At 37.9% G+C, this 26,404-nt stretch overlaps 1 protein-coding gene and 1 long non-coding RNA gene across 2 annotated transcripts in view; one reads left to right on the top strand and one right to left on the bottom strand.

Moving 5' to 3' along the window:
- The window catches only part of LOC125242973 (glutamate receptor ionotropic, NMDA 2D), an 85,254-nt gene extending 59,781 nt beyond the window's left edge, over positions 1 to 25,473 (bottom strand). Inside the window, 1 exon segment of the mRNA XM_048152118.1 lies at positions 25,027 to 25,473. The gene's annotated coding sequence lies outside the window, so the exon portion shown is untranslated.
- LOC125242975 lies at positions 4,091 to 5,158 on the top strand. Its single transcript, XR_007178958.1, has 3 exons — positions 4,091 to 4,564; positions 4,728 to 4,756; positions 5,093 to 5,158. It is a non-coding gene; the product is annotated as an uncharacterized LOC125242975 (long non-coding RNA).
- Positions 25,474 to 26,404: the final 931 nt, after the last annotated feature.

The raw sequence follows: 26,404 nt of genomic DNA, 5'->3' as shown, positions 1-26,404 counted from the left end.
CCAATTTATCCATGCTGAGAAAACAAGTTTCCCGTCCATAAGGACTGAACAATTTCACAAGCCATTCTAATAAAATAGATCCCCTGCAATTCATTCACTGCATTTACAATAGAACGGTGCTTCTAATTCATTTTGCTTTCTTTACCTTATGAAATCACAGGACTTCCTTGTACCCGATTTTTTTTAAAAACAGCCCCTCAAGCAACATCATGCCATGTATCCGCTTACTGTCACCAACTAAGGTATCCAACATTTTCCAACCCAGGCTCATTGAAAAAACACGCCTGTAGCAACATTTCTGTAAAATTATATTACATTGCTTCTTGCACATTTTGCAACACTTTCGAAGTGAAATGTTGTGCGAGTGGCACTAAAAGTGTGTTCAGTTTTATTTGAAATAGATGAACGAGAATCTGCAAAAAACACAAAACACATCTAAAACAGGAAAAAGCTGTGCAATTGACTGTACCGATAGATTTGACAAAAAATCTGAGGTATATTTTTTACAGACTGAAGAGAGAAGCAAATGGATCGCTGCAATTCACAGAAACAATTTTGAGGTAAAATCATACCCTGTATATTGTATTGTTATATATTGTATTGACAACTCATCAATTAAATATTTCAGCATCTTATATTCTGCATAATTGGATGATTTTAGGGGAAACTGCGAAAACGAGAGTAAACCAAACGATTATCAGTTTAAACTAAATGTGTGTTCCGAAAGCTACAGAAAATGGGAAGCTAATTGATCGCTGCAATTCACAGACACTATACAAGTTTTAGGGCTAGATGATATGACGATATATATAACATTGATATAAGTGATCACCCTGATTTAGACTTACTTATATTGTATTTATATAAAGTGTTCACAGGCAAATTTGCCTTATGTATTTCCCCGGCATCGAAGTCGAGTCCAACCTTTAGTTTTCTGATAATTATTTGTTTCACTCACATTTTTGCAGTTTCTCCTATTAAATGCAATTATGCAGCAGGCCCTTTTGCCACTCAGTCCAGCTGAGGGGGTGTGTTCCGGCAGGAAAGTGACATCAATGCATACCCTCTATTAAATTTTATTGAGTAGCACTAAAGGGTTAATGTGCTGCAATAAAGTATTAACCCTTTAGCGTCCTGAGGACCCCTCACCAATGCACATTTTGCATGTCTCCCTCATCAGACACACCCAATTCAAGGCTTGCAGTCTCTACTAATGCTGATGAGTTGAATCAGGCATGTTACATCAGGGAGACATACAAAATGTGCAGTGGCTGCAATGTGCAGCTAAGCCCTACCCTAAACCTAACTGAAGCAACCATGCCATTTTAGCTTGCTTCCACAAGTCTTTTATTGCGACTCGTGTTTCACAGGACCCATACCCAAAAGCTCCACGTCGCAAGTGCAAATCTGTACCAGGTAAGCTACAGAGCAATTTACTAAAGCTGCATCCAAAATCATGTACTGTTGAGTAGGTATAACTACATTTGAATTTAAATTTATTCACGACTGTTGAAAAAGTATGTTCTATATAGTACGAATGCATGTAGTATTAATGAATTCGGACCTACTAAATCCACCATGTTGTTACTGTCACATGACATACCAGCATCAGTTACGTCCCTTCAACTCCATTCACCAATCCTCTCCCATGGCCTCATGGGATCGTAAAGTGTCCATTGTATGCGCACTTCAGAATCTTACCGGAAGTAGTAAGCCATCCGGGTACATTTCACATACTGTTTTTCGAATATGAATTCAGACATACTACTCTGTTCACATACTGTTTTTTGAGTACTACATAGTAGAGAAGTTTCGGACGCAGCGTATGTCAGAAAAGCCTTACATATGGAACTGGTTATGTGATGCCAATGTCAAAATGTATTAGTTTACAAATCATGCAGTGTGGTAAAAGTGTTTTGAGGTCATAAAATAGTATTGTACAATTAACTTTGTGAAAATAAGTCTTTATTAATTTATAATCTGCTCATGTAATGATAATTTGTGTGAAAAGGAATAAAAGTTGCTGGTGTTTTACTGCCACTCATGGGCATTTCAGATGGAAACTGCAGTGAATTGTATAGGTACGTTGAAAAATGTAGGTAGAGGCACATTTTTCCACTGAGCCTAGGTTGAATATTTGGCTGCTATTCAGAGGCTCTGCATTGATGAATGGGCTCCTGGAAACTGCTACCAGCCGGCAGCTGGCTCCGAGGACCCTCGAGTAGGAGTTCAGCGCCACAAACCTCTGTGGCGGTCTCTACATGATGCCCTGCCTGGGGTTGGCTCAACCAGCACATCCCTTAAGCTTCCAAGCCCCACTGAGATCCTGCATCCTTCCTTTCTGTCAAGCACAATGGAGTGTTTTAAGGATTAGAGCCATTCTAAGGACACACCAGGGGAAATGCCGTGAGTCAACTTGGATCATAAACCATCCAAAATCTATGAGCCCTTGGGCAGTGTCTGCCCTAAGATCCGACTTCACCCTTAATAACACCACCAGTCCTCAGAAGATCCTAGCTTTTTATAACCCACAAAGAATCTGAGCAACTTAAGGCTGGATATGGATTTCTTTAACAAGTGTTGGTCGTTGAATTTCCTTTTTCCTTGTACAGGTGGATTTAACTAGAGAAGATAATTTATTGCAGCTTTAAAAGATTGTTAGCACTAAACAACAGTGGTAAATGAAGCATGTAAGTCAAGCTTCAGCTGTTGAATCAAAGCTCCTCCAAAGGAGCGCTCAAACGGACTCTTAACTAAAATTTAATTATAAATGACCAGGAATGGCCTCCTCCTGCCTCTGTCCACAGATAATTGACTACCCACCATGAGCATTAGGTATTCATTGGTTGCCTAGATTAATCGCACAGCTTCATTTTAAAAAACCTGAAAAACCTCATCGACTTGGTTGGGGGTTTAATAAAAATAAAAAAAAAACAGTTGCCCTGTGTTGTGCCATTCTACCATTTGAATATGATTGAGATTTAAAGTGGAAATTGCCCTGGAGAAAGAGACCCGACTTCCTGAGAGCAGGGGAAATAAGCAAGCCAGGAGATGCAATCCATCAGGGAGAGTGGCCTCTTTGCTGAGCGCTACAGTGCAAAAAGACCATTATCCAGCAAAAACACACAGATTTAGATGAAATGATATCATAATAGTCGGGTCAATGACACAACACTTTTTTTTTTGTCTGGATCTTTAAACTACCTCAAATACTACTCATTAAAAATGCAATTGCAATGACTAGAATACACATTGTCTATGATAAGCATGTTTGCAATTTCATAACTGCAAAAAGTCAAAAATGTCAGGGCGATATATCTCCTGTCTTAAAGCTGCTGTCCATAAGATTTGCCTCTTAGTCGCCATCTCTGTTTGAAACCTGCAATTGCAGTTACATGCACAGTTATTATCTTTACATGCATTGTGCATCAGTATGGCTCCTCAGCACGGATGAATCTAATGTTTGCTGTCAGTCACCACACCGGTGTGGATACTGTACTTCGGAATCACAGATTGTAGTCTTGAAGTATGACCAAAGTAGGAATTTTCACCGGAAAATGACATCTGAACAAGTAAGTAACATGTCTGCCACTTTTGTTCTGACCAACTGAGGGGGAAAAGGATTACTCTACAATAAACAGACCCTTTTCACATTTCCGGGTTTCTCAGAAGCGGAAGTCATCATAGTTGGGTAAAATTCTATAGCGGTGAATGAGAGAATACATTAAACATATTTTTTGTGTTTCCATTTGCTCAAATAGAAAAAGAAAAACTCCACAATAGTGTTTTCACAACTTTCAAAAAGAGGAAAAAAATAGAAATCGATTGATAATGGCAGTCAGAAGAGAGAAAGATGTCATTTTTACTGTCACTCCCATAGCTGCTGTATTAGAAACACCCTCACAGCAGCGTTGATTAGATTTTTGTAATTTGATGCAAAGGTAATATAATACTAAGTATAGCATTATAAATGTACCTACACTCTTAGCCCGGATTTTATATTTACTTAAACTATATAATTACAATATACTTAAAATATTTAAGTTTGATTGCATTACTTATAAAATATAAGTATATTCTAATAAATTGTGGATGTAATTTGAATGTGTTAATAAATTTAAGTTAAATGCACTTAAATTATTAAGTTTTTCTCCTGACCACGCCTCTTACACATTGGTTTACGGCAGGTAATGACGCCATTTTGTCGTGGTGTGTGTGAATTCAAGGAGCTGTTGATGAGAAGTTGGAACATTTGCCTTTTTATCTTTTCCCCCCCTGAGAGACTGTTTGTGAGCAGTGAAAATCGTTTGTTAAAGTTTAAACGACGGAACTGTTTTCTCCGGTTAGCTAGTGTTCTCTCTCGCGTGCGGTGGATCACCGTGCATGAACCCCTGATCGGTGAGTTCGACGCGCGTTATTTCGTCGTTTGTTTCTTTTTCATACGAGGAGCTGTTGTTGGGCGTGTAAACTTAGTTTGAACCTCTGGCTGTCGGCGAACACCGCGGCCGCGGCCGCGCCCGCACCCGCGCTTCCAGCAGAGGAGGGAGGATGAAGCGCGAAAATGGTGAGAGCAATAATTTAACGACCGTGTTTTATTTCGACACGGCTATTGATTGAAAGATTAAGTTAAAGTTAATTAACGAGTTGAAAACAAAAACAGATGGATATACTGTTTTATCTAGGTTCATAGCTTTCTTAACAACAGACTATCTTGTTTTGTGTTGCAGGTCAAGAAGAGATGCTTTGGATTAGAAGTGTAAGTATTGCCCTTATAACTGTGAAAAGAAAGCTCAGCTATTTAACGTAAACATTATAGGCTCAAACAATGAAGTTATACAAGAACAGAACAATTTCCTTGTTTACATCTGGAACATATACATGTACATTTATATCACATGTTATGCACAATATGTACACTTATACAGCCTTCACCAAAAACTCCATATCAGCTGTGTGTCATGTGGGTTTACTGAGACCTGTTCTTTGGCTGATTATTTTATTAATCTGCATACTGCACAGTGCACAATTACATGTAAACCATAAAATCAGGTGCCATAATCAAGACTTTAACTTTAATGTTTGCTCCTCACAGAAAAGTTGTCAACGACGAGCCTGACATCAGCCTGATGGTACTTCAATGGCCAGCTCTTTCTACAGTTAAACAGGTATGTATTGATGCATGGAGTATTTGACAATACCATTATCTGATGCATTATTATATGATAATGTCTTTGTCGATCTTTGTCTTCCTCTACTAGTTTGCAGCTGACAAGGACTCATACAGGCCAACTTCAGTGAGAATCCTCTGTGTTGATCTATAAAGTGCTCAGCTAAACCCATCATGAGTGAAGATCGTCTTGGAAGGATGTTTGGTGATGGATGAACCGACCAACCTCAGGACTTCTGTGTCCTTTTTTCTGACTGATTTATGCCCTGCAACTGGACTACCCTAACTGTATGAAAAATACTTTATATTTTATTCAGTAGGTAATGCTCAACCTAGGAAAATGTGAGCTGGCACCTAAAATGGAATACTGCCACTATTGTGAACTCAGGAGTGTGAACAAACCATATAGTTTTGATGCAATTTGTTGTGATTCTGAGATTCTGAGACTATTTATGTGCTTAACAATAAGCTGATTTGTTAAAACTAGTTTTTTCACATTTTATAAGGAAATGTTTTCAGGACATGAAATGTTGTTGTATTTGGACTTGAATTAAAATAAAACATAAAATTGAATGAATGTACCTTTTATTTGCTTTTTTTTCTTAATTTTGTAGTAAAATAGAAGTTGCTATAAATTAACTTGCTTAGTACATTGAACTTAAATATATTATGTGTAATAACTACAAAGTAATTAATATTACAAAACATTTTAAGTTAAATGAACTTGAATATTTAAGTTCACATTACTTAATCATTACTTAATTTTTTTAGGGCAACCAGTTTCCTCAAATTTTTTAAGTAAATTCAACTTATCCGGGCTAAAGGCCTTTGCACACTGAGTCCGAAATTTTCGCATGCGTTTTTTCGTATTCGCAATCCTAAAAATTCGTCACGCACAGAGACCTTGCACACTGAGTCCGATGCGTATATGAATGCGTTGCGAAAAAACAAAAAAAACAAATCGCAAAACAAATCGCAAAACAATACAAAATGAAGTCTTCAAGCAGTGAGCACGATTAGTTGTCTCCTCTCTTATTAAAAAGAGAAAAAGAAAGAGGAAATATTGGGTCCATTCAATCCCGAGATTACATAGAGAGAAAGGAGAATTCACCTCATCAAGGAGCTGCGGGATTATCCGAGCGTTTCAAAGTTTACTTCAGGATGTCAGTGGCTCTGTTTGATGCTTTACTACTGGCACAATCTGTCTTTATATTTGGTCTCTTTGTATTCCTCACGTTGTTTGTCATTCAGTGCTGCTGTTTTGTGCTGTAGACGACGTGGATCAACTTGTCAGATGGCATTCTGGATTTTTGCATTCGCGTACGGTGGCTCTGAATTGTCAAAACGTCTCTCAAAATGCGTGCCACGGATGCGAAAAACGCAGAAAATCGAACCTGATCCGAATATTTTTTTGACGGACGAAAGTTTCGGAGGCAGTGTGCAAACGCGATTGACATAACGTGAGGTCGAATTTATTTTTTAACGTGCGAAAGTTCCGCATGCGAATTTCGGACTCAGTGTGCAATGACCTTAACAGTGTACGTTTAAAAAAAAAAAAATGAAAATATAAAAAACTTTGCAGGATTTACAATATTGATGACTGTTAAAATGCATCATCACAGTCTGAGAAAAGGGTCCATCACACTGTCAATGGTGATTAAATCTAACGATCGCTTAGCTCATATCGCATCAAACCGTGCAAATTATTATTGTTGTTATACTTTGTTCTCAAATTGTTAAAGGGGACATCGGATGCAAAAGTCACTTTTACAAGGTGTGGACATAAATGTGCGTTGGCAGTGTGTCTACACAACCACCCTATAATCATAAAAATCCACCCAGTGCTCAAACCATAAGCACTTTGTCAGATCAAGCCATTCTCGGATTCATGGCAAAGTGACGTCATTTTGCACTGGCCCTCCCATGACTCTTGACGGACAATGCCGTTTTACCTTGGACCTGCCCTGAATGAGTTGTAAAGAGACAGTCCACCATTGTTTCGACGCCGCGCAGGTGTAGACAAGAATGTCTCCTAAGCAACTGAGACATTTTGTTGTTGGATATAAGAATGAACATAACAGTCATCATTTACTTCCGACATCTGAGCCGCTGAAGACGCAGTGGATTCATTTTGTTTTTGAAGGGAAAACGCTCCGGATCTACCTATACGAGTTCATATCTGCGCTAAAAAGTTTGTTTTGTTAAAAAGTTCCTGAAGGATGGATCAGTACCTCCAGAAGACGTGAGTAACCTTATAGATTTTTTATGAATCTTTGCAAATTGCCTTTCCTAATAATGTGCTAGTTAGTTAGCAAGTTCCACAACAAATGTGGCTAAAGTTAAAGGCAGTTCACACCGCACAGATAAACACCAACACCTCTGTTGGAGTGTGTTGGATCAGGATGCAGCCTCCGAAATGAGACGCAGCTAGTGTGATACGCATGTGATACCCCTGTAGTTTGTCATCACTCGACTGAACATGTTTAATCGGCGTTTGTTAGCTCGTGGAATGTCTGAGCAGTGTGGTATGATTTTCCAACAAACTCTGACGTAATCTGACGAGGCCACGGACCGTTGCCATGACGATGAGGCAAGTCCCTTGCAAAGACTGCTGTTTGATCGCGCCGGCGCTGACGCACACACAACAAAGCACTGCAAATGTGACATCGCAGCTTGTTCATTATCAAAATAATACAGTCGAACAAACATATGTCATCATTTCTATTTAGAACCTTCTCACTGTAATTCATAACTGCACATTTATAATAAACAATGCATTAAAGTGATTGTTTTATTACAAACTGAGTACATTTTATGTAAAGATAACATGGTAACACTACAATAAGGTTTATAAAGGTGTTAGTTAATGACTTACAAGTAATTTTCAAATGTATTTTAATTGTTTTTGAGCATAACTGCATAAATAAGAATGGTAAATTCAATGCAATATCTGCCAAATAGCGTTTACATGGAAGATAGGGGTGGGGTCAACAGTAGCTCATTATCATTTAAAGGGACATGCATCGAAACAGCTCGCTGTGAACAGAGCTGTTTTTGACAAGGTAAAAAGGGTGTTTTTTTACACAACCATTCATAAATTTTAATCAAAGTATGTTATAGACTTTTCACGAAGACCCTAAAGAATCATACTAACTTGTGGAAAATCGGCATCCGATATCCCCTTTAATGTTAACAACATCAGCATTGTGTGACTGTGTATTTAGTGTGTATTAGCGTTACCTGTAGATTTCAATTTCTGTAGCCAATCCGCAGTCCGAAGACTTTTGCTTTTGACTACGGGTGAATCTCCAGTTGTCACTGATGACTGTCATTTGAACCTTTCTGGATTACAATCTGCCATCAAAATGATAAGTTTAATTATTCCAGCTGCTGTGAGAAAAGGCTATAAATGATCCGCTACCAGTAGCATCCTATATGCATAGTCTAGCTGGGACTCCTTTCTTTCTGTTTACAGACGCGACATAATGACGCAAAGATGAACTGCTGCATGTTCGAATTTCCCGCGGAAATCCACCAGTATTGATTTATTATAAAACATTATTACAAGCTTACTGTTGTGAATCAAGCTAAGGTAAGGAGAACACTGGCTGGTTATGTACTTGCTCAAAAATTGATTATGATCATTTGTACCCAAAAAAAGTTACGGACTGCAGCTTTAATAACACTCACTGAAACAATACAATTCTTAATATTAAAACCTTATGTAGTTTTGTACATTTTTTTTAATTGTTATTTCTTAGAAAAAAAAAATATTTTAACAAAGCCTCTTCAGTGCTTAGTACTGTATTTGAAAAATTGTTGTCCCCCAAATCAAAGTCCCTCACTGTAGTGCAACCAAGCAACATATGATGCAAGCCAGGGGCAAAGCCAGAAATGTTCAAGAGGGTGGGACAGATCGTAAGAGTATGAAAACTGCAAGCCAATTTATTATCAAAATAATAATGCAGAGTTATATAATAACTCAAATTTACAAAACAGCAAATAAGAAACAACCGAAATGAATGAATCAATGAATCAATGAATGACAAAATATGACAGTAACGACAGTACAAAACATTATATCGTCACTGTTGGAAGTATATGGTCAGACATTTGTCATTATTAACATTTTACCAAAATCAAGCTCGAATGGGATTTACGAGGTTTTTGACTAGTGAATTACGAAGAGATGCGTTTTTGTCAGTCATATAACGTCTGCATCTGAGGCAGTAAGTGCATCGTATTATGTTTTCATCAGCTTACAGGTTATGAAGTTTACTGTATGTGGGCGCTCATTTTTTTCTGTCATTTGGGCAAAATCTCATAAAAGAAGAAGTGCTTCGCACAGGCTTTTTAAGACTTTTCTGGCTATGACTCGACAACAAATGCTAGACTAAGACACTCTTCTCTGCTCCTCAAATACATAAATACTTCAAATACATAAAACTATATATATAGTGTTTCTTGAGTAAAGAAAACGCTGTACTTATTCAAAGAAACAGTTAATTTGCTGCCTTCACATGCTCAGAATAATAAGAGTATCTTAGGTAAATATTGCACATGAACGTCCCTTGAAGTTTCAGTTTAGCTCATTTAAAGTGCCAATTTTACATTTATTTTGTCTGAGAATATGTCACAAAACCTCCTGAAGTTTGATTTTTTTTTTCTTTTAAAAAGTTATATTTAGATGTTTTAAACTTTCAGATAAAAATTTTGTCTAAATGTAACAATCTCTAAGCAATTTATAACCATTGTTACAGTATTACTCTAGATAAAACTACAAAATTACTCTTTAGGGATAAACAGGTGTACTTTATTTATTTATAATGTGTGTCCAAAAAAGACCAGGGAGTAAAATAAATACAACAAAAATGTTATACAACAGAACACTAAAGCAAAAGTGACTTATTAGAGAAATATATTTTCAATCTGAACATGAATAAAAACAAATAGTGTTGCAAGTAATGAAAACAATTATGAAAATTGTCTTGTGCAATGAAAATGCAATTGCACAAATGCAAAGGTTTTTTCACAAAATACACACAAAATGAGAGAGAAAAATAAGTAGTTCAACTGAATTACTAATGTTAATGATCTTCACAAACTATAAAATAAGTATTTAGATAATATAACAACCAAACAGAGCAGTCCTGTGGCTGTACTTCTCACTGAAAGCGTCGCATTTGATTGCACCGGTTCACTGCGTAGAGAGAGACACGTTTGAAAACATAAACTGCAATAACTTATCCGATGTGAAACTGTTTTATCCTCATTTTTGTTTCATATTATGTCAAAGTCATGGAGTGTTCTCATTCAAATCTGTAATTTTTATGTTTGTTTTCATACACGCGCACGCAAATACTTTTACTTTGCACTTATTCATACTTCCAAAGAAACACGATAGTATCGTGGTTCAAATGACCAAAACCTATGTTTATTGATTGAGAGGATGATGGTTTGAACCAATCTGGGCATAGGAGGTGGAACTAGGCATCAACGATCCTTCCTGTTTGGCTTAGAGGAACAAACCACATGCTTTGCCTTAACGAATCAATGCTGCAGATTTTGATGACGTAACCAGTCTCAACACGGAGCCTCTGAATGTCAGAATGAGATAAATCGCTGGATAGCCAAGAATCTCCTCTTTACAGTACATTTAGCATACAGCATAAAGCATACAGATTGGATTAGCGATTTAAAAGTTATTAAAACATTTTAGACGTTAGTTCTTTTTGGCCGCCGGTGGCCATTTCAGTTTTAGTTAGGCTATATAGGTGTGATAAGACGTTTAATTATTTCTTATTAATTGCTTACTATAATTTCATACATCTTTTGGAAAATGACCAACTATTTATTGGGTGGGCCACAATTCAAAAGTGAGTGAGCCCATGCCCACCCGTAGCTTTGCCACTGATGCAAGCAACATGAAAAATATTTCAGTAAAAATTATATGGACCCCTGAAGACCCTCATGATTGTCAATAAACATATTAAAGGGATATTTCACCCAAAAATGAAAATTTGATGTTTGCTAGTGGATGGGAACTTCTACTATAACAGTAAATAAAACTTGCTTAGACAAGTCCAAATTAAACCCTGCAACTCGTGGCGACACATTGATGTCCTAAGACAAGAAACGATCGGTTTGTGCGAGAAACCGAACAGTATTTATATCATTTTTTACCTCTAATACACCACTATGTCCAACGGCATTCATCACTCGATTCGTTTGGTCTGATCGCGCTCTGACAACGGCAGTGGTGTCTCGCTCTCATTGAAGTATATGCGCGAGACATCACTGCCGCTGTCAGAGCGCGATCAGACCTCACTAAGCGAATGCTGAATGCAGTTGGACATAGTGGTGTATTAGAGGTAAAAAATAATATAAATACTGTTCGGTTTCTCACACAAACCGATCGTTTCATGTCTTAAGACATCAATTTGTCGTCACGAGCCACAGGGTTTAATTTGGATTTGTCTGTCGTGTTTTATTTACTCTTATAGTCCAAGTTCCCGCTGACTTGCATTATACCACTGACAGACTGCAACGGTTGGAGTTAAAAATCATCATTTGTGTTCTACTGAAGAAACAAAGACACCTACATCTTGGATGCTCTGGGGGTAAGCAGATAAACATAAAATTTTCATTTTTGGGTGAAATATCCCTTTAAAATATCAGATTATTTGACCTTTTTATGACAAGGTAGGCAAGTTCAAGTTGTAAAATGTCACGTGGTGCGACTTACCAAAAACTATGAATGAATAATTCATGATATTTGTAAAATACATAAATAAAATAAAACCATACATACACTGCTAATTTTACAGTGGTATCTTTGTTTAGAGTAAATAAATTGAAATTTTCACAACAATATGAACTTGGCACGTGCATCAAACTACATTTTTAAAAGATTATTTCTTATATTTATCACGGACACTCTTACAGTATATATCATTGACCCATTTTTTTTTCTCTGAATTTTTTTTTTTGGATGAAGGAATGATTGTCACGTTTTGCTATGTGGTTTTATTTAGTGGGCAGCCCAAACAAGCGTATTGTTTTACATTTTTGGCAAATCTAGAATGAAGTCTTTCAAAAAACCTAATGAAGCATCTGATGAGCATCCAAAAATGAAAGGCGGTTACAGTTCTACATGAGCCAAAGTGAATGTAGTGCTCCTATCTGTTCAGTGCGGTGGGGAGAGAATGGATTGGGAGCCAGTGGAGTGGCACAGGATGAGTGGGAGGTGCTGATGAGAGGAGATGAAGGAGGAGGAGAGATAGAGCTGAAAAGCCAGCAGTCTTATAGCATCCCTCCTCACACCTCTCAGACACACACCGCTGTGAGGAGGGAGCTTCACTGACAAGAGCTGAATAATAACACTCAACACAGGCATAGTAACACAATGTGTGCACTGAGAAAATTATACTTTGTAGCAAATTTAAAAAAAAAAAAAAAAAATCTCATATGTTACAGCAAAATGTATTAGTTTTTTTCTCAAATTATACTTATTATTTCTTATCAAATCTTACATTTTGATTTAATACAAATCAAAAAAATTATTTTCCCAAGGACAAAAACATTTGTATTTATTATATTTATATAGCTATATTATTTTTATATTACATATTATATTTTATATTTATATAGCTCAACAAAAACAAAAAACAAAATAGTTTTTCTATGAGGAGTGTTATTTTCTTTTACACAAAATGAACAAAACAAGTTTAAACCAAAAATGCTGATTTTCGATTTAAATAAATTAAAAAGTCTTTTAACTTTTTTCAGTGTGGACTGATCCACAAACAGAGACTTTCTGGAACTAACCTTCACTGTTAAAACAGACCAATTTGTTTGTGAACTTTCGTCTACATATCCGCACAGACAACTTGGACTGGAAATAAGGACACGCATCAAATTACACTCTCTCAATCAGTCACACACACATGCTTTCACACCACATCTGGCCAGTCCTCACACACACCGGGTGCCAGAAAAGAAGCCGGATACACACTGTGCACATCAACACAATCTTCATGGACACTGATACACTCTCACAGCTGTCAGCTTCCTCCTGTGCCCGCCTCAAAACACACACACACAAACACACAAACACACACACACATTTGCAAGAAGACACTTGGCTTTACCCACTAACATGTAATTTCAGGCACAGATGCGCAGGGTGACCACACACACACACGCACGCTCGCACACAGACATACACTATAAAATTGGTGATAGGGAGCACATGCGCTCAAATGGCATAATGACACTTACACTCATGTGCACCCCAGAACTCCACTGCACAGACGACACACAAGCATGCTGCGGTTTGCACCGATGCAACGCACGGAGCCTCTTGCAAATCACTTTAGTAGAAGAGCGTCTGCCAAGAAAATAAATGTAAATGTAATCGGAAATGGTCGCGTTATTGGCCTCATCTGCCCTCCGCTGTGCAAGCGCCGTGACTCTTTGTTTGACATGGTCATTATTAAAGGTCAATGGGAATGTTGTTAACATGACAAAAAGCCTGTTGTGGACTTTCAATCTTTGACACGACTGCTATGAAACATGCACGGTTTGGATTGTTTTACAGGTATCACTGACTCCCGCCATGTGGCTTTCATGGGTCATTTGGGCGCTATGGAAATGTCTGTTTGCTTGCATGTTACGAGGTGTCATGAATCGTTAATGAAGAAACGGAGACATGAGCGGAATTAAAAATTATCACAACTTCACAAGGGAAAATTACAAAATAATATTAAAGGGATAGTTCAGCCAAAAATGAAAATTCTGTCTAAATGTACCTAAATCAAACCAACAAGATTTTAGTTCATCTTCGAAACACAAATGAAGATAATTTGGTAACACTTTACAATAAGGTTCATTAGTTAACATTAGTTAACTACATTAGTTAATGAACTAATAATGAACTGCACTTATATAGCATTTATTAATCTTTTTTAATGTTAATTTCAACATTTACTAATACATTATTAAAATCTTGTTAACATTAGTTAATGCACTGTGAACTAATATGAACAAACAATGAACAACTGTATTTTCATTAACTAATGTTAACGAAAATGAGTAAATACAGTAACAAATGTATTGCTCATGGTTAGTTCATGTTAGTTAATACATCAACTAATGTTTAAAGGTGCCCTCGAATGAAAAATTGAATTTATCTTGCCATAGTCAAATAACAAGAGTTCAGTACATGGAAATGACATACAGTGAGTCTCAAACTCCATTGTTTCCTCCTTCTTATATAAATCTCATTTGTTTAAAAGACCTCCGAAGAACAGGCGAATCTCAACATAACACAGACTGTTACGTAACAGTCGGGGTGTACGCCCCCGATATTTGCATATGCCAGCCCACGATCCCAACATTATCATTATGAAAGGCATTAGACAAGGGCAAAACGTCTGGATAGGTAAGCAAGCAAGGACAACAGCGAAAAATGGCAGATGGAGCAATAATAACTGACATGATCCATGATAACATGATATTTTTAGTGATATTTGTAAATTGTCTTTCTAAATGTTTCATTAGCATGTTGCTAATGTACTGTTAAATGTGGTTAAAGTTACCATCATTTCTTACTATATTCACGGAGACAAGAGCCGTCGCTATTTTCATTTTTAAACACTTGCAGTCTGTATAATGCAAAACACAACTTCATTCTTTATAAATCTCTCCAACAGTGTGTAATGTTTGCTTTAGCCATGCAGCACAGCCTCAAACTCATTCAGAATCAATGTAAACAATATAACAGTATACAATACTCACATAATCCGACGCATGCATGACGAACACTTTGTAAAGATCCATTTTGAGGGTTATATTAGCTAAACTTTGTTACGGCACTGTTTAAGGCAAGCGCGAGCTCCGTGGGCGGAGAGCACGGGATTTAAAGGGGCCACAGCATAAATCGGCGCGTTTATAATGATGCCCCAAAATAGGCAGTTAAAAAATTAATTAAAAAAAATCTATGGGGTATTTTGAGCTGAAACTTCACAGACACATTCAGGGGACACCTTAGACTTATATTACATATTTTAAAAACATAATCTAGGTCACCTTTAACTAATGAACCTTATTGTAAAGTGTTACCAATATTTTTAATAAAAACTTTCTGCCCCTCCATTGAAGGACCATTACACCAAAAATTTGACACTTCAAATGACATCGCAAAAGTAATCCATATGAATCAAATCTTTTAATCCTAGTCTTTTGAGGAGACAGAATTACTTTAGCCTATATGAACAGATATAATTTATGCTTTTATTCACATATTGAACAACGCACATAGAGCACATCAAATATAGTAAACATGGAAGCGCAACCGTACTTTCCTGACATGCGAGAACAAACCTTATTGTTTGTTCTTCTTTTACTGTATTGAATAAAATACTAAAGCACATGTAAATCACTTCATTATAGTGTTATAAATATAGTGTTAATTGAATAATCAAATGTAAACTACATTTGTAAACACTACATAGTCTTACTGTACACATTAAATATAGATGAATCCTTACTAAAGCTACTTAAGTTATTCAGTCAAGATCAGTGAGTGTTTTTCCTTTGACATTAGTTGGTTAATTATCATTAATGACAGAATGCAGCAGGTATATTAGGCTGCTATCATTTTAAGAGCTAATGCACTGACCCAATATACTGTTACACATGCTTTTTTTCCCCAACTGTGTACGTTTATTTAAAACAAAACCCACTGTGTTTATGTGAATATTCTCCAAAAAGGCATTTTGAAATTTTTGTGGGTACATGTTTAGCATGTTTAGGTGGATATCCGAAGCCCATTTGCTTTTCCGTGTTTGACTCCGACTCAGAAAGCTGCCTGGGGATCCTTCTTAAATGAGCCTTTAATAACACTGTTTAATATCAAACACATCCCACAGTTTAGCAACAATAGACTGCATTTTACAACACTCACTTGGCTGATTTGGATGCTAAGTTTGGGATTTTTGGGAAACTCATGTAAGCAACAAGGCAAACTCAAACGCCAAGTCAACACACACAAAGACAGTGTGCGAGCAGCGAGCCCCGAGGTGAGATCACTTTCATTTGCGTCTTCACTAAACTTTGTCAACTTTATATATTTTAAAGCTTGCCAGTTTAGACATCCAAGCGATTTTAGACCATTGCATGTGTATTATTATATTGAGCTACTGCGCTGATGCATTGTGGCACACAAACACTCACACAGACAGTAGCTGCACATCACGTTAAGATCGCACACGTTGTCAATGCTGTCCTGTGATTTATCACTAAAGTAGCTTAGAAACTTATAAAGTTATAGCAAATATTTTTCTACTTTTGAAGTAACTACTTACAACCCACAGCTTCACAATTAACAGAGAAATGGGATGACTAATTCACACGCAATCGCTCTCTCATTAACGCATTCAAATAAATGTACTGGAACTGTGCTAATTTATATGTATCTGATTTACAAAGAACTGAAATCTGTGAGAAATGTTACGAACCACAGATAAAATAACTGCTGAGATTGAGCTGTCGTGTCGGAGCACTCTTTCATTAGCACACCTTTAATAGTCATGCATATTTACAGTACAAACCTTCTCAGTGAACTCTGAGGGCAAAAAAAGCAAAAAAATTTATTAAAAAAAATCAAACATTGATTTGAGGTCATATCGTCCAGCCCTAAGTGAAAGTGCACCGTTGTGAAGGAAAGGAAGGTGTGTGGATGGAATGCAGCAGCAGCACAATAATCATTTTACCTTGATTATCTTGTTTAAAGTTACGATTAATCGCACAGTCCTATCATCCAGTAATGAAACAAGTATTTGTGAGTCATTGAATTATTCATTCAAAACCGTAAAAAAAAAATCCATTTTATATTAATTAAACATTTTTTTAAATAAACTGCTACAATTAATATTTTGTCAGAACCTCTAGTAAATTACATGCTATTTTGTTTAGTTGTCTTTTCAACTAAACAAAACAAAATGTAGAATCGTGGGAGAAACATGATCTCTATCTGAAACAAAAAAATTGTGATTCTCAATTTATCCAGAATCATGCAGCTCTAGTTCTTGCCATTTCCAAAAAGCAAAGCCAATGTTCATTCTCATTCACTGTTCATTCTCATAAGCTCTGGCTTATTCTTTTTTTGCCAGTAGACTCTCCCCTGTTCTACGTTTTTTTTTTTTTTTTAAATGGGTGATTCTCCGGAGGTTTAATGTGCTCCATATAAACCCTATTAGACAACTAACCTATGCCACTCCCACACCATTTTACCATAAATGCTTGTCAGTTCATTTGGTAGTGCATTTTATCCATATTTCAAAGTTTTATTTATGAAATCACATCAAAAGATGTACTTCAGTCCTACTTAAGTGGATCAAAAAAACTCAAAACTTAAAATACATTTTAAAATGCATTTTCATTCAATTGCAACAAACATCCAATTAAGTGTCCAAAAACTAAGTGTTAAGTGTTTTTTCTGTAATTAGTATCATTGCATATGTGAATAAAAGCACAAATTAAATATGTTCATCATATAAAGCGATAGTGACTACGTTTACATGGACAGCAGTAATCCGATATTAATACGATTAAGACAATACTCTGATTAAGAAAGAACCATGTAAACAGCAATGTTTTATTACCTTAATCCGACTAAAGTCATACTCGAAGTAAACACAAATCGAATTAAGACAGGTGGAGTATTCCTATTTTAGTCGCATTATTGGAGTGCATTGTAGACATGTACACACCTTAATCGCACTATTAACGTCATGTGGGAGTTTTTGCCACATTTTGCCACAGGACACATAATACACACACGGCAGTGGTCAACCGTTTGACGGCAAACAAGAGAGCAAGCGTCAAGCAAGAAGCCACAAATCAAATTCCTCTCACCTCATCTCTCATCCAGTACCTCTGAGTTTGTCGCGGTGGCATGAATAAAAGTTGCCGAATTAAAGTACAGGAGGCCTGTTGCTGGAGAATTTGTATCCACCGTTGTCTATTTACAGAGCCCCACACATGAGAGAGAAAATAAATAGTAGCCTGGGGTAAATCGTGCAAACGATTTACTAATTTGTTCCCTCTATGTATAAATCGAGGGAACGAATTAGTAAATCATGCACACAATTTATTTATTTATTCTTGCATGTCATGGCTCCGTATATATATTTGCACGTATTGCATGTCAAATAATTAACTGCACTTGAAGCTTTCATAAGATTAAAAATGAAAACTCCCAAAACTGTATATGGCACGAACTGTGTGGTGATGATACGTGAAATTCTGTAGAGAACGTCGGACGGCGTGCCGTGGGGACGTAATGACGTTTGCCTTTAATCGATCTAAGTTCTATAACATGTAAAATGGGAACATGAATGGAATATTCTAAAAGCAACTCATGTAAACACCTTAATCATAATATTGTCTTATTCAGAATAAGGTCAGTAATTAGATTACTGCTGTCCATGTAAACGTAGCCAGTGTCTCTTCAGATACCTGGATTAAGCCACTCAACTTAAACTGATTTCTTTTCTGTCTTTATGAACTTTTTGTAGCTTGAAAGTTTGTGAGGGACAGAAATTCCTCTGGTATCCTAAAAATTCCTTCATTTGTATTTCAAAGTTGAGTGAAATGGTTTGGAACAACATGAAACGACAGAATTCTCATTTGAATCCATTTTGGGTGAGCTATCCCTTTAAAGGCAACAGCATCTTAAAGAACATTAATCAAATTCAATTCCCTGTTTAATGCTGACTGGTCAGTATCCAGAGTGAGGCCACACCCATCATTTTACAGTTTTTTTGAAGATTGTGTATTGAGCTCTTCGGATGAGCTTATTAAGCATGTAAAGTACTATGCTATTAGTATGTATATTAGACTCAAGGTAATCTCTCTAGGTAGCTTTTGTGCAGTTGCCCCTAATTACCACGTGCGGTAGGAAGAAAGAGATGATGAAAGAGAGAGAGCAAGAGAGAGAGAGAGGTGTCTGACAAAGCGATGAGGGGGAGCTCATAATTCCTGTACTTTTAATGAAAGTTGTTAGGAAAGCTTCACTGAGGCAACTAAGCAAAAAAATAAAAATAAAAAATTCTCTGTGTCAGAGTCGCACAGAGTTTAAATTAATGCATCATTTCATAAATGCAGCCTTGCGTTGTCCTATTTCTTTGAAACAGATGACAGTTGTTGCCCAATGAGACAGTTTCTCTCATGCTCAGCACACCATGCTGTGAGTTAACCAGCAAATTATGGCTGTAATAACGCAAGAACACCCTCCTCTCTTCAATCATTGAGACAGTGTATCTATAGATATTTAAAAACTAAATGCAGTCAGCAGTCCTAAACACACATGTACAAAGAACAAACAGGATAGGTAAACATAACTCAAAATAGTAAATGCCAGACCCTAAAGCCACAACACCATATTAAAGATATTAATAATTTATGAGATTTAAACTACATGGCAAACAGTTGTTACAGTCAGACGGCGATGCACGGATGTAACAGCACTGCTCATACAGGCCTACGGCAACATTAGATTACAGACGCACCAACATGCACACCTGTGCATCACATGCTTGATTACACTTACAATCTCACTCTCTGTCCTTGCCTATCTCTCCTTCTCTCTCTCTCTCTCTCTCTCTCTCTCTCTCTCTCTCTCTCTCACACACACACATACACACACACACACACACACAACTGGACTGAAGGTAAATACTTTGAACAACAAGTAATCTGATCAAACAATCTACACTACATGTATATTTGTACTTCAGACCTACATTTTTCACATTTCAAAAACAAAATGTATTTTGCAGAGTTCAAAAATTAGTAATTATTGCTGGTCCAGCTGTTTCAAATTTTTACTCTGACTTCATCACATATAGTAATACATTTTATTTTTAGAAACGTATTTGTGTCAGAAAACATATGTTCATACTTTCTACGGAAAGGATACTCAAAACAAGAGAATATTCTGTCATGATTTACTCACCCTCACGTCAGTCATTCCAAACCTATTTGACTTTTTCTTCTTTGGAGCAGACACTTTATTTGTCCATAAAATGGGAGTCAATGGTCATCAAAACTGTTTTGGTTACCAACATTCTTCAAAATATGTTTTATGTAGGTTCTTCAGAAGTTATACAGGTTTGGAACGACATGAAGAGTACATGAATCTTTTTCTTTTTTTTTTCTTTTTTTTTTTGGGTACACGGCCAATAGGCACAAGATATTATGCAACTGTAATTCACTGTAACAAAATGTGCAAATGTAATTTGTTGTTAACAATTTTATTCTAGCATTAGTAAGTAACTATGACAATAGAGTGGCACAGGAGTAATGTAAGACTAATTCGTCAGTGAATCCCTTGGAATCAGAGTTGCCAAGTCCGCAGTTTTCTCGCGGAATTGGGCTACTTTAACACCATTGCCGCAGGTGTTTTTCATGTCCGCGGGTTGAAGCGACCCCAAATAACATGATATTTAGCCCCTGGAGTGTGAATTTTACTGGAGAAACACCGCCAAAAAGTGGAGTTTACCCCCCAGAACGCACATTTTTAGTACTTATTAGAAACATACATTAATGGCTTATAACTCTTTGAAAGAAGACTTTAAAAATCTCAAAAGTAAAAACACTTCTGGAAAAAGGGCTGCTGAAAAACTGGACTGTGCACTCTATTAGGCATACTGAGAGAAAAAAAAAATAAGCACCATTATGTACTCCATTTCAAAAGCATCTACGAAATTAAAAGTTATCAATGAACCATTTCTGTTCTTGCTTTGATCTAAACAAAAATAATTCGGCTTTATCTTTTGTAGATCTGTGTCAGGTAAAAGCATGCCGTCTTTCTTGTCATCCTTTTTCTCCATTAACATACTGAACAGAAATCTGTCAGTACGATCAATCAGCACCTTGAATACATACAGCGTAAAATGTCTCCTCAGTCGGGTCCACCATTATCAGTGTCATTTCACTGCCCCTGGATCTCATCTCGTTTCATCCAACAGCTGCTGTACACATCTCTGCACCTCTCCACTTCACAGAAACAGCCTCACAATACCTGTCTTATCACTAGAGACCTCCCCAAGGGGAAAAGCACGGCCTCACTGGCTTGATTTTCAGCCATTGTTAGTTTACATCTGTCAATAGCGTTTTATGGACTTGTCTTTAATTGGATATCGGAGATGAATGAATCAAGAGATGCCGTGAGCTCACAGTGTCGGCGAGCTCACGTTAAGCTGTCAGGTGAACTGCCTATGGAAGCGAGGGAAGTCTTGCAGGGATTTCCGTGGTAACTGTACAGGACCGCAGTTGTAGTTAGACCGAAATATCCGTGGTTACGGTAACCGTGGAGATGGGTGAAAGGGAGGACTCAGCTTCCTGTGGAAACTCATGGCTGATTAGAACAGGATGCCACAGAGTGCTATACTTTCTGTGTTAACGTTTCCTCTTGATATGCTAACATTTCCGGCTCCTTGTTAAAAGTCGCTTCTGTTTCCCTTTTCAGAGCTTCTTCATCACCACAATGGATCATAGAAACACGCTCTTCCTTTTTATTCTCCTCCTCCTCCTCCTCCTTCCATTGCTCCTTTACTACCACTTGGCCTCAGCTGTATAACACTATAAGGCATTACACAAAATGCTTTTAAAAATGTTTTTTTTTTTTTATGTAAACATGCGCTAGACAGACATGTTTGACTGTTGCGCTCATGACTTTTGCAGCGTCTTGCAAATGACACGTCATTTTAAAAACGACACTCAAGTTAATATGGAATCCCATTTCAGCAACATAAAAAATGTTTTGGTAAATTGTAATTAAGACATGAAAAGTCATAATTCTGATATAAAAAGCCTGAATTATTTCATCCTAAGACATCCTAAAAAGACATTATAATAGAATTAAAAATCATTATGAAAAGAAAAGTCAGATTTTTTTGTTATAATTGACTTTAAATGTCATAATTATGAATTTTATCTCATACTTAAAACTTAGTGTCAATTTGACTATTTATCTAAAATGATGATATTGCAGATAATATTACTTTTTATGTCATAATTGTGATAAATCTCAGAATTTTGACATTGATTTTGACTCATCTCTTAGTATCTCATAATTTTGACTTTTTATCTCATACTTGTTAAATGTAATCATTTTTTACTATTTATGTCAATTATGACTTTGTCATAATTTGACTTATCTCTTAGTATATAATTTTGACTTTTCATCTCAATTAGGATTTATCAAAGCATGATTTTTTTTTTTTTTATGTGGTGGAAAATGGCTTCCATAAGTTTATTTTTATTATTGAAAAAAATGCATAAATCTACAGCAATAACTTGACATAGTAACTTATAAATAAGAAGAAACCAGTGACGAATACACACATACGACTTCCCTAAGTTAAAAGAAGTTCAACTTTTAAAAAAACATGTCTCTAGACTTTGTGGGGGGAGGGTTAATTGTATTTTGTCATTTCACTGCCCAGCGTCATGTGTTTTTAAACTTCAAATGCATTCAGTGTGAACGGCCCCTAAAGCAGCAGTAACTCTGTATGTGTGAGACATAGTGGGGGCTGCTTTAAATGAGTCTACAAAGTCTGAGCGACTGTGGGGTCCCACGTGCTTTCCCCATCTGACCCCGAGCACCCAAAACTGTGTCTGAGGTCTAATGTAAATTAGAATGGCCTTTATCAATAGCGAGCCAGTCTAACCTCTGGGGAGTCGGGGGAGAGGGGAGCAATGTAATCTCTTCCAAACACCAGCCTATGATCTCGTTAAAGACTAATTGATGTTCTGTGTTAACGAGCTTTACCTTAATTAGTCACATTTAAGTGAACGGGGGATACTGAGAGGGAGTTGGATGCAGTTTGGGGCATGCTGGACTCATCAACACAGCTATGCGAACGAAAAAAAAAGTAATCAGATGGAGAGACTGATAGAGAAACGCTGAAGAGAGGGATCCAGCAGAAAAAAAAGAGATGTTAAAAAACCAGCAATACTCTAGAGCCTGAAAGCCCAAGAGACGGAACGATAGAGAGGATAGAGAGCAAAGGTAAAGGAGAAGATAAAGAATCAATGCGCTGAAACAGAAAAGGAGAAAGAGGAAAAGAGAAATGCAAACGTTGATTCAAGGCAAGCTGCTCTCATCTTTCTGTCTGAGCCCTCCAACCATGTTCAGTCTCAGATATTCAATTCCTCTTCTCGCTTTCTTCCTCTCCTTCATTTCCTCCTCTCACTCCCTCGTTCTGTTTGCACTGTATTTCTCTTTTCCCCATCCTTCACTGTATTTCTATGTCTATGAGTCTTCTCCTCCCCATCAGCTTCATCTGTATCCACACCTCAGCTACATCCTCCTTTTCAGTGCATTATAGTCTCTCACCTTCTTTCATTCTATACTCTTTCATTCTTTCACTCTCCCTCCTTCTTTATAAGTGCACTCCCCCTCCCTCTACAGTAAAGCCTGGAAAGCAGCTGTAAGACAGACCGCTGGAGTGAAGCTATATTGACACTGAAGGCAACACATTAACATTACTGTGCGCATTACAGTACTGCAGTGTGTGTGTGCAGTCCTTGGTGATTTGTGTGCCCAGTATCCACAACATGCCTTGTTCAATAAATGTGCTTTTTTGGAGGTCATAATCTTTTCTCACCCTTTTTACCTGCAGGACCAGATACTGTATGTACATGAAAAGAGTCTCAAGACAGCAAATCAGTACAGCGTGAAGCTTACGAAAGGTCACGTTGCACAACATGCTGCTAGTACACTAAACATATAATTGAACTAAAGTGTTTTCTGTGTATGATGTATGCCAGCACTGATCTCAGGCCTGTCTTGGTGTATATTAAGACCTCACATTCCCTCTGCAGGACTCCAGGCTCCATCGTAACAGCTTTAATAAGTTTGGCGCAAGGAGGGAGTAAAACTTATTACAGAATATGAAGCAGAAGCCCCACATAAATGATTTTACTTCATCTAAACGCCAACGGTTTGATTCATATCGCAGGAGGAAAACTGTGGGCCTATGATGGGCTCATATGAAATTAACATAATGAGCGCTGCTCATAAATCTCACTGATTTCTTACCCAACTATTAAAAAGCAAATGGCCAGACTTGGAAAAGCGACAGCAATTGGTGTATTGAGATATTTCAATTCTCAGTCTTCCCATTTAAATGATTATAAAAAAAATAGAATAAAAAATAGTCGAAAATGAATAGGCTATGCTATGTAAATAAGCTCGCATGGCACTGAAACACCAAGAGTATCAAACACACATACACTATGAGACACTGAAAACTGCTCAGTAAAATTGACAAATCCGCAGTTTACATACACAACTGGAGACGAGCAGCCTGACAGCGCGGCACATCGGCACGATCATTAGCCGCACCGAAGCAGCATTTTAAATACGTTTTAATATTCAGTTGCTTCACAGTTGTTGTTTTTATGAAAATCACTAATTGTGCCCGCAGACTGCGCGTGTCTCAGTGCCGTTTCCAGGCGCGTGCGACAGTGCGCGCGTGCGTTTTCGCGTGTTGCTGTAACCTCTGCGCGTATCTGTGCAGTGAGAGTGCAAGAAAAGTCTAAGTATGTGCCGTTTCACTGAGGAACAAGTGGGCTTATAAGCACTGGCATATGTGCGCGCGTGCAGCAATGACAGAAGGGTCAAACCCCCGCGCGCGCCGGCCGTATCCATCTCTCTTTCGCGTGCCATCCATCTTTTCCAGTACCCTCACCCGGAGCCACCGGTGCACTGTCAGTGCCATGTCTCCTCGCTCCACGCAGTCAAGTCCGTGCAGAAACACAGCAGTATTCATTAAACTGTTACTTACTGTGTTTTCACGCGCCTGTCCCCCCTCTCTCCTTTCGGCCCTCCATTCTCTTCACATCATTCCCCTCGAGGTATCCTTTTTGCGGCTTCTCCGGGGAAAATACACCTAGAAATATATATATTCTACATGTATTCAATTTTCGCGAGCTCTCTCTCTCTCCACCTATCTCCCGCTCCCTCCTCTCTCTCTCTCTCTCTCTCTCGCTCCTCTCTCCCACTCTCTCTCTCCCTCTCCCTCTTTCTCCGCTCTTTTGTTAAAATTCAGTATATGCGCCTCGTCACCTAGCAACCGTCAACCGTCAACCTCCCTCTCTCGCGCGCGCGCCTCCCGCCTCTCTCTCTCCCTCTCTCTCTCCATCACTAGCGACACGTGTTGAATGCTAAACTTAGCGGTGTGGAATAATATTAATAACTGGGTGGCTCGAGGTCTCTTCCTCTGCCTCTCCCTCTCTCTCTCCCACTCCACACACACACACACACACACACACACACACACTCACTCTACCGCGCGCACACACCTCCTCCTTTCGCTCGCGCATATCATCATGCAATATAAATATTTACTAGAGCCACTCAGTCCTCTGTTGCATGCCCCCCGCAGCCCCCCTCCGTGTCTCTTTCCCCTCCCATCATCCCGTACTGCGAATCAATGGTGCCGTATCGCCACTTCTGCTTCTCCGAGCAAAACGGAGAGGTGTGCGTCCATCACGCTGTCCATCCGTTTCACTGGACACGCGTGTATCCATACAGCAAAGACTGGGAAAAATACGCACCGACCGTGTGCGCGCGCGCGCGTGTTCTGGAGAGTGAGTTACCGTTGCTTATGCCGGGAAATGGATGGGAGTAAGTAGCTTGAACTGCAGTAGCCTATTAATGGAATATCAACGTGTTAATACATGCTTATTTTATAATAAATATTTTTTTCGTTAAGCGCTTTCATATTATTTCACTGAATCTCATTCTCTTTTTATATGTGGTCGGATGTGGTCACTTGTCAATCGATTAATAAACCACTAACTCAATAGCCCGTGATTAATACTGACACTCTGTGTTTCATTTAGTGAGCTCGAATGATAAATGGTCAATGTTTTTTTTCAGAAGGTCACTCCTTACTGAATCCCAGCGTGACGCAGCGCTATTGATGAAATACCGTTCAGCCATTTAAAGCGCAGTCGTTTCCAACCCTGTTCCAGGAGCTACACATTTTGGATGTCTCCCTCATTTAACATATCCATTTAAAGTCTTGGAGTACTCTACTAATGAGCTGACGAGTTTAATCAGGTGTGTTTGATTTGGGAGACATCCAAAGTGAGTACTGTTGGGGGCCCTCCAGGAACAAGAATGGGAACCAGCCTTTTAAAACATATACTGATCCGTTT

This window comes from Megalobrama amblycephala, linkage group LG13 (genome assembly GCF_018812025.1).
Source record: "Megalobrama amblycephala isolate DHTTF-2021 linkage group LG13, ASM1881202v1, whole genome shotgun sequence".
Lineage (NCBI taxonomy): Eukaryota > Metazoa > Chordata > Actinopteri > Cypriniformes > Xenocyprididae > Megalobrama > Megalobrama amblycephala.
This window is presented reverse-complemented; position numbering and strand designations above follow the sequence as displayed.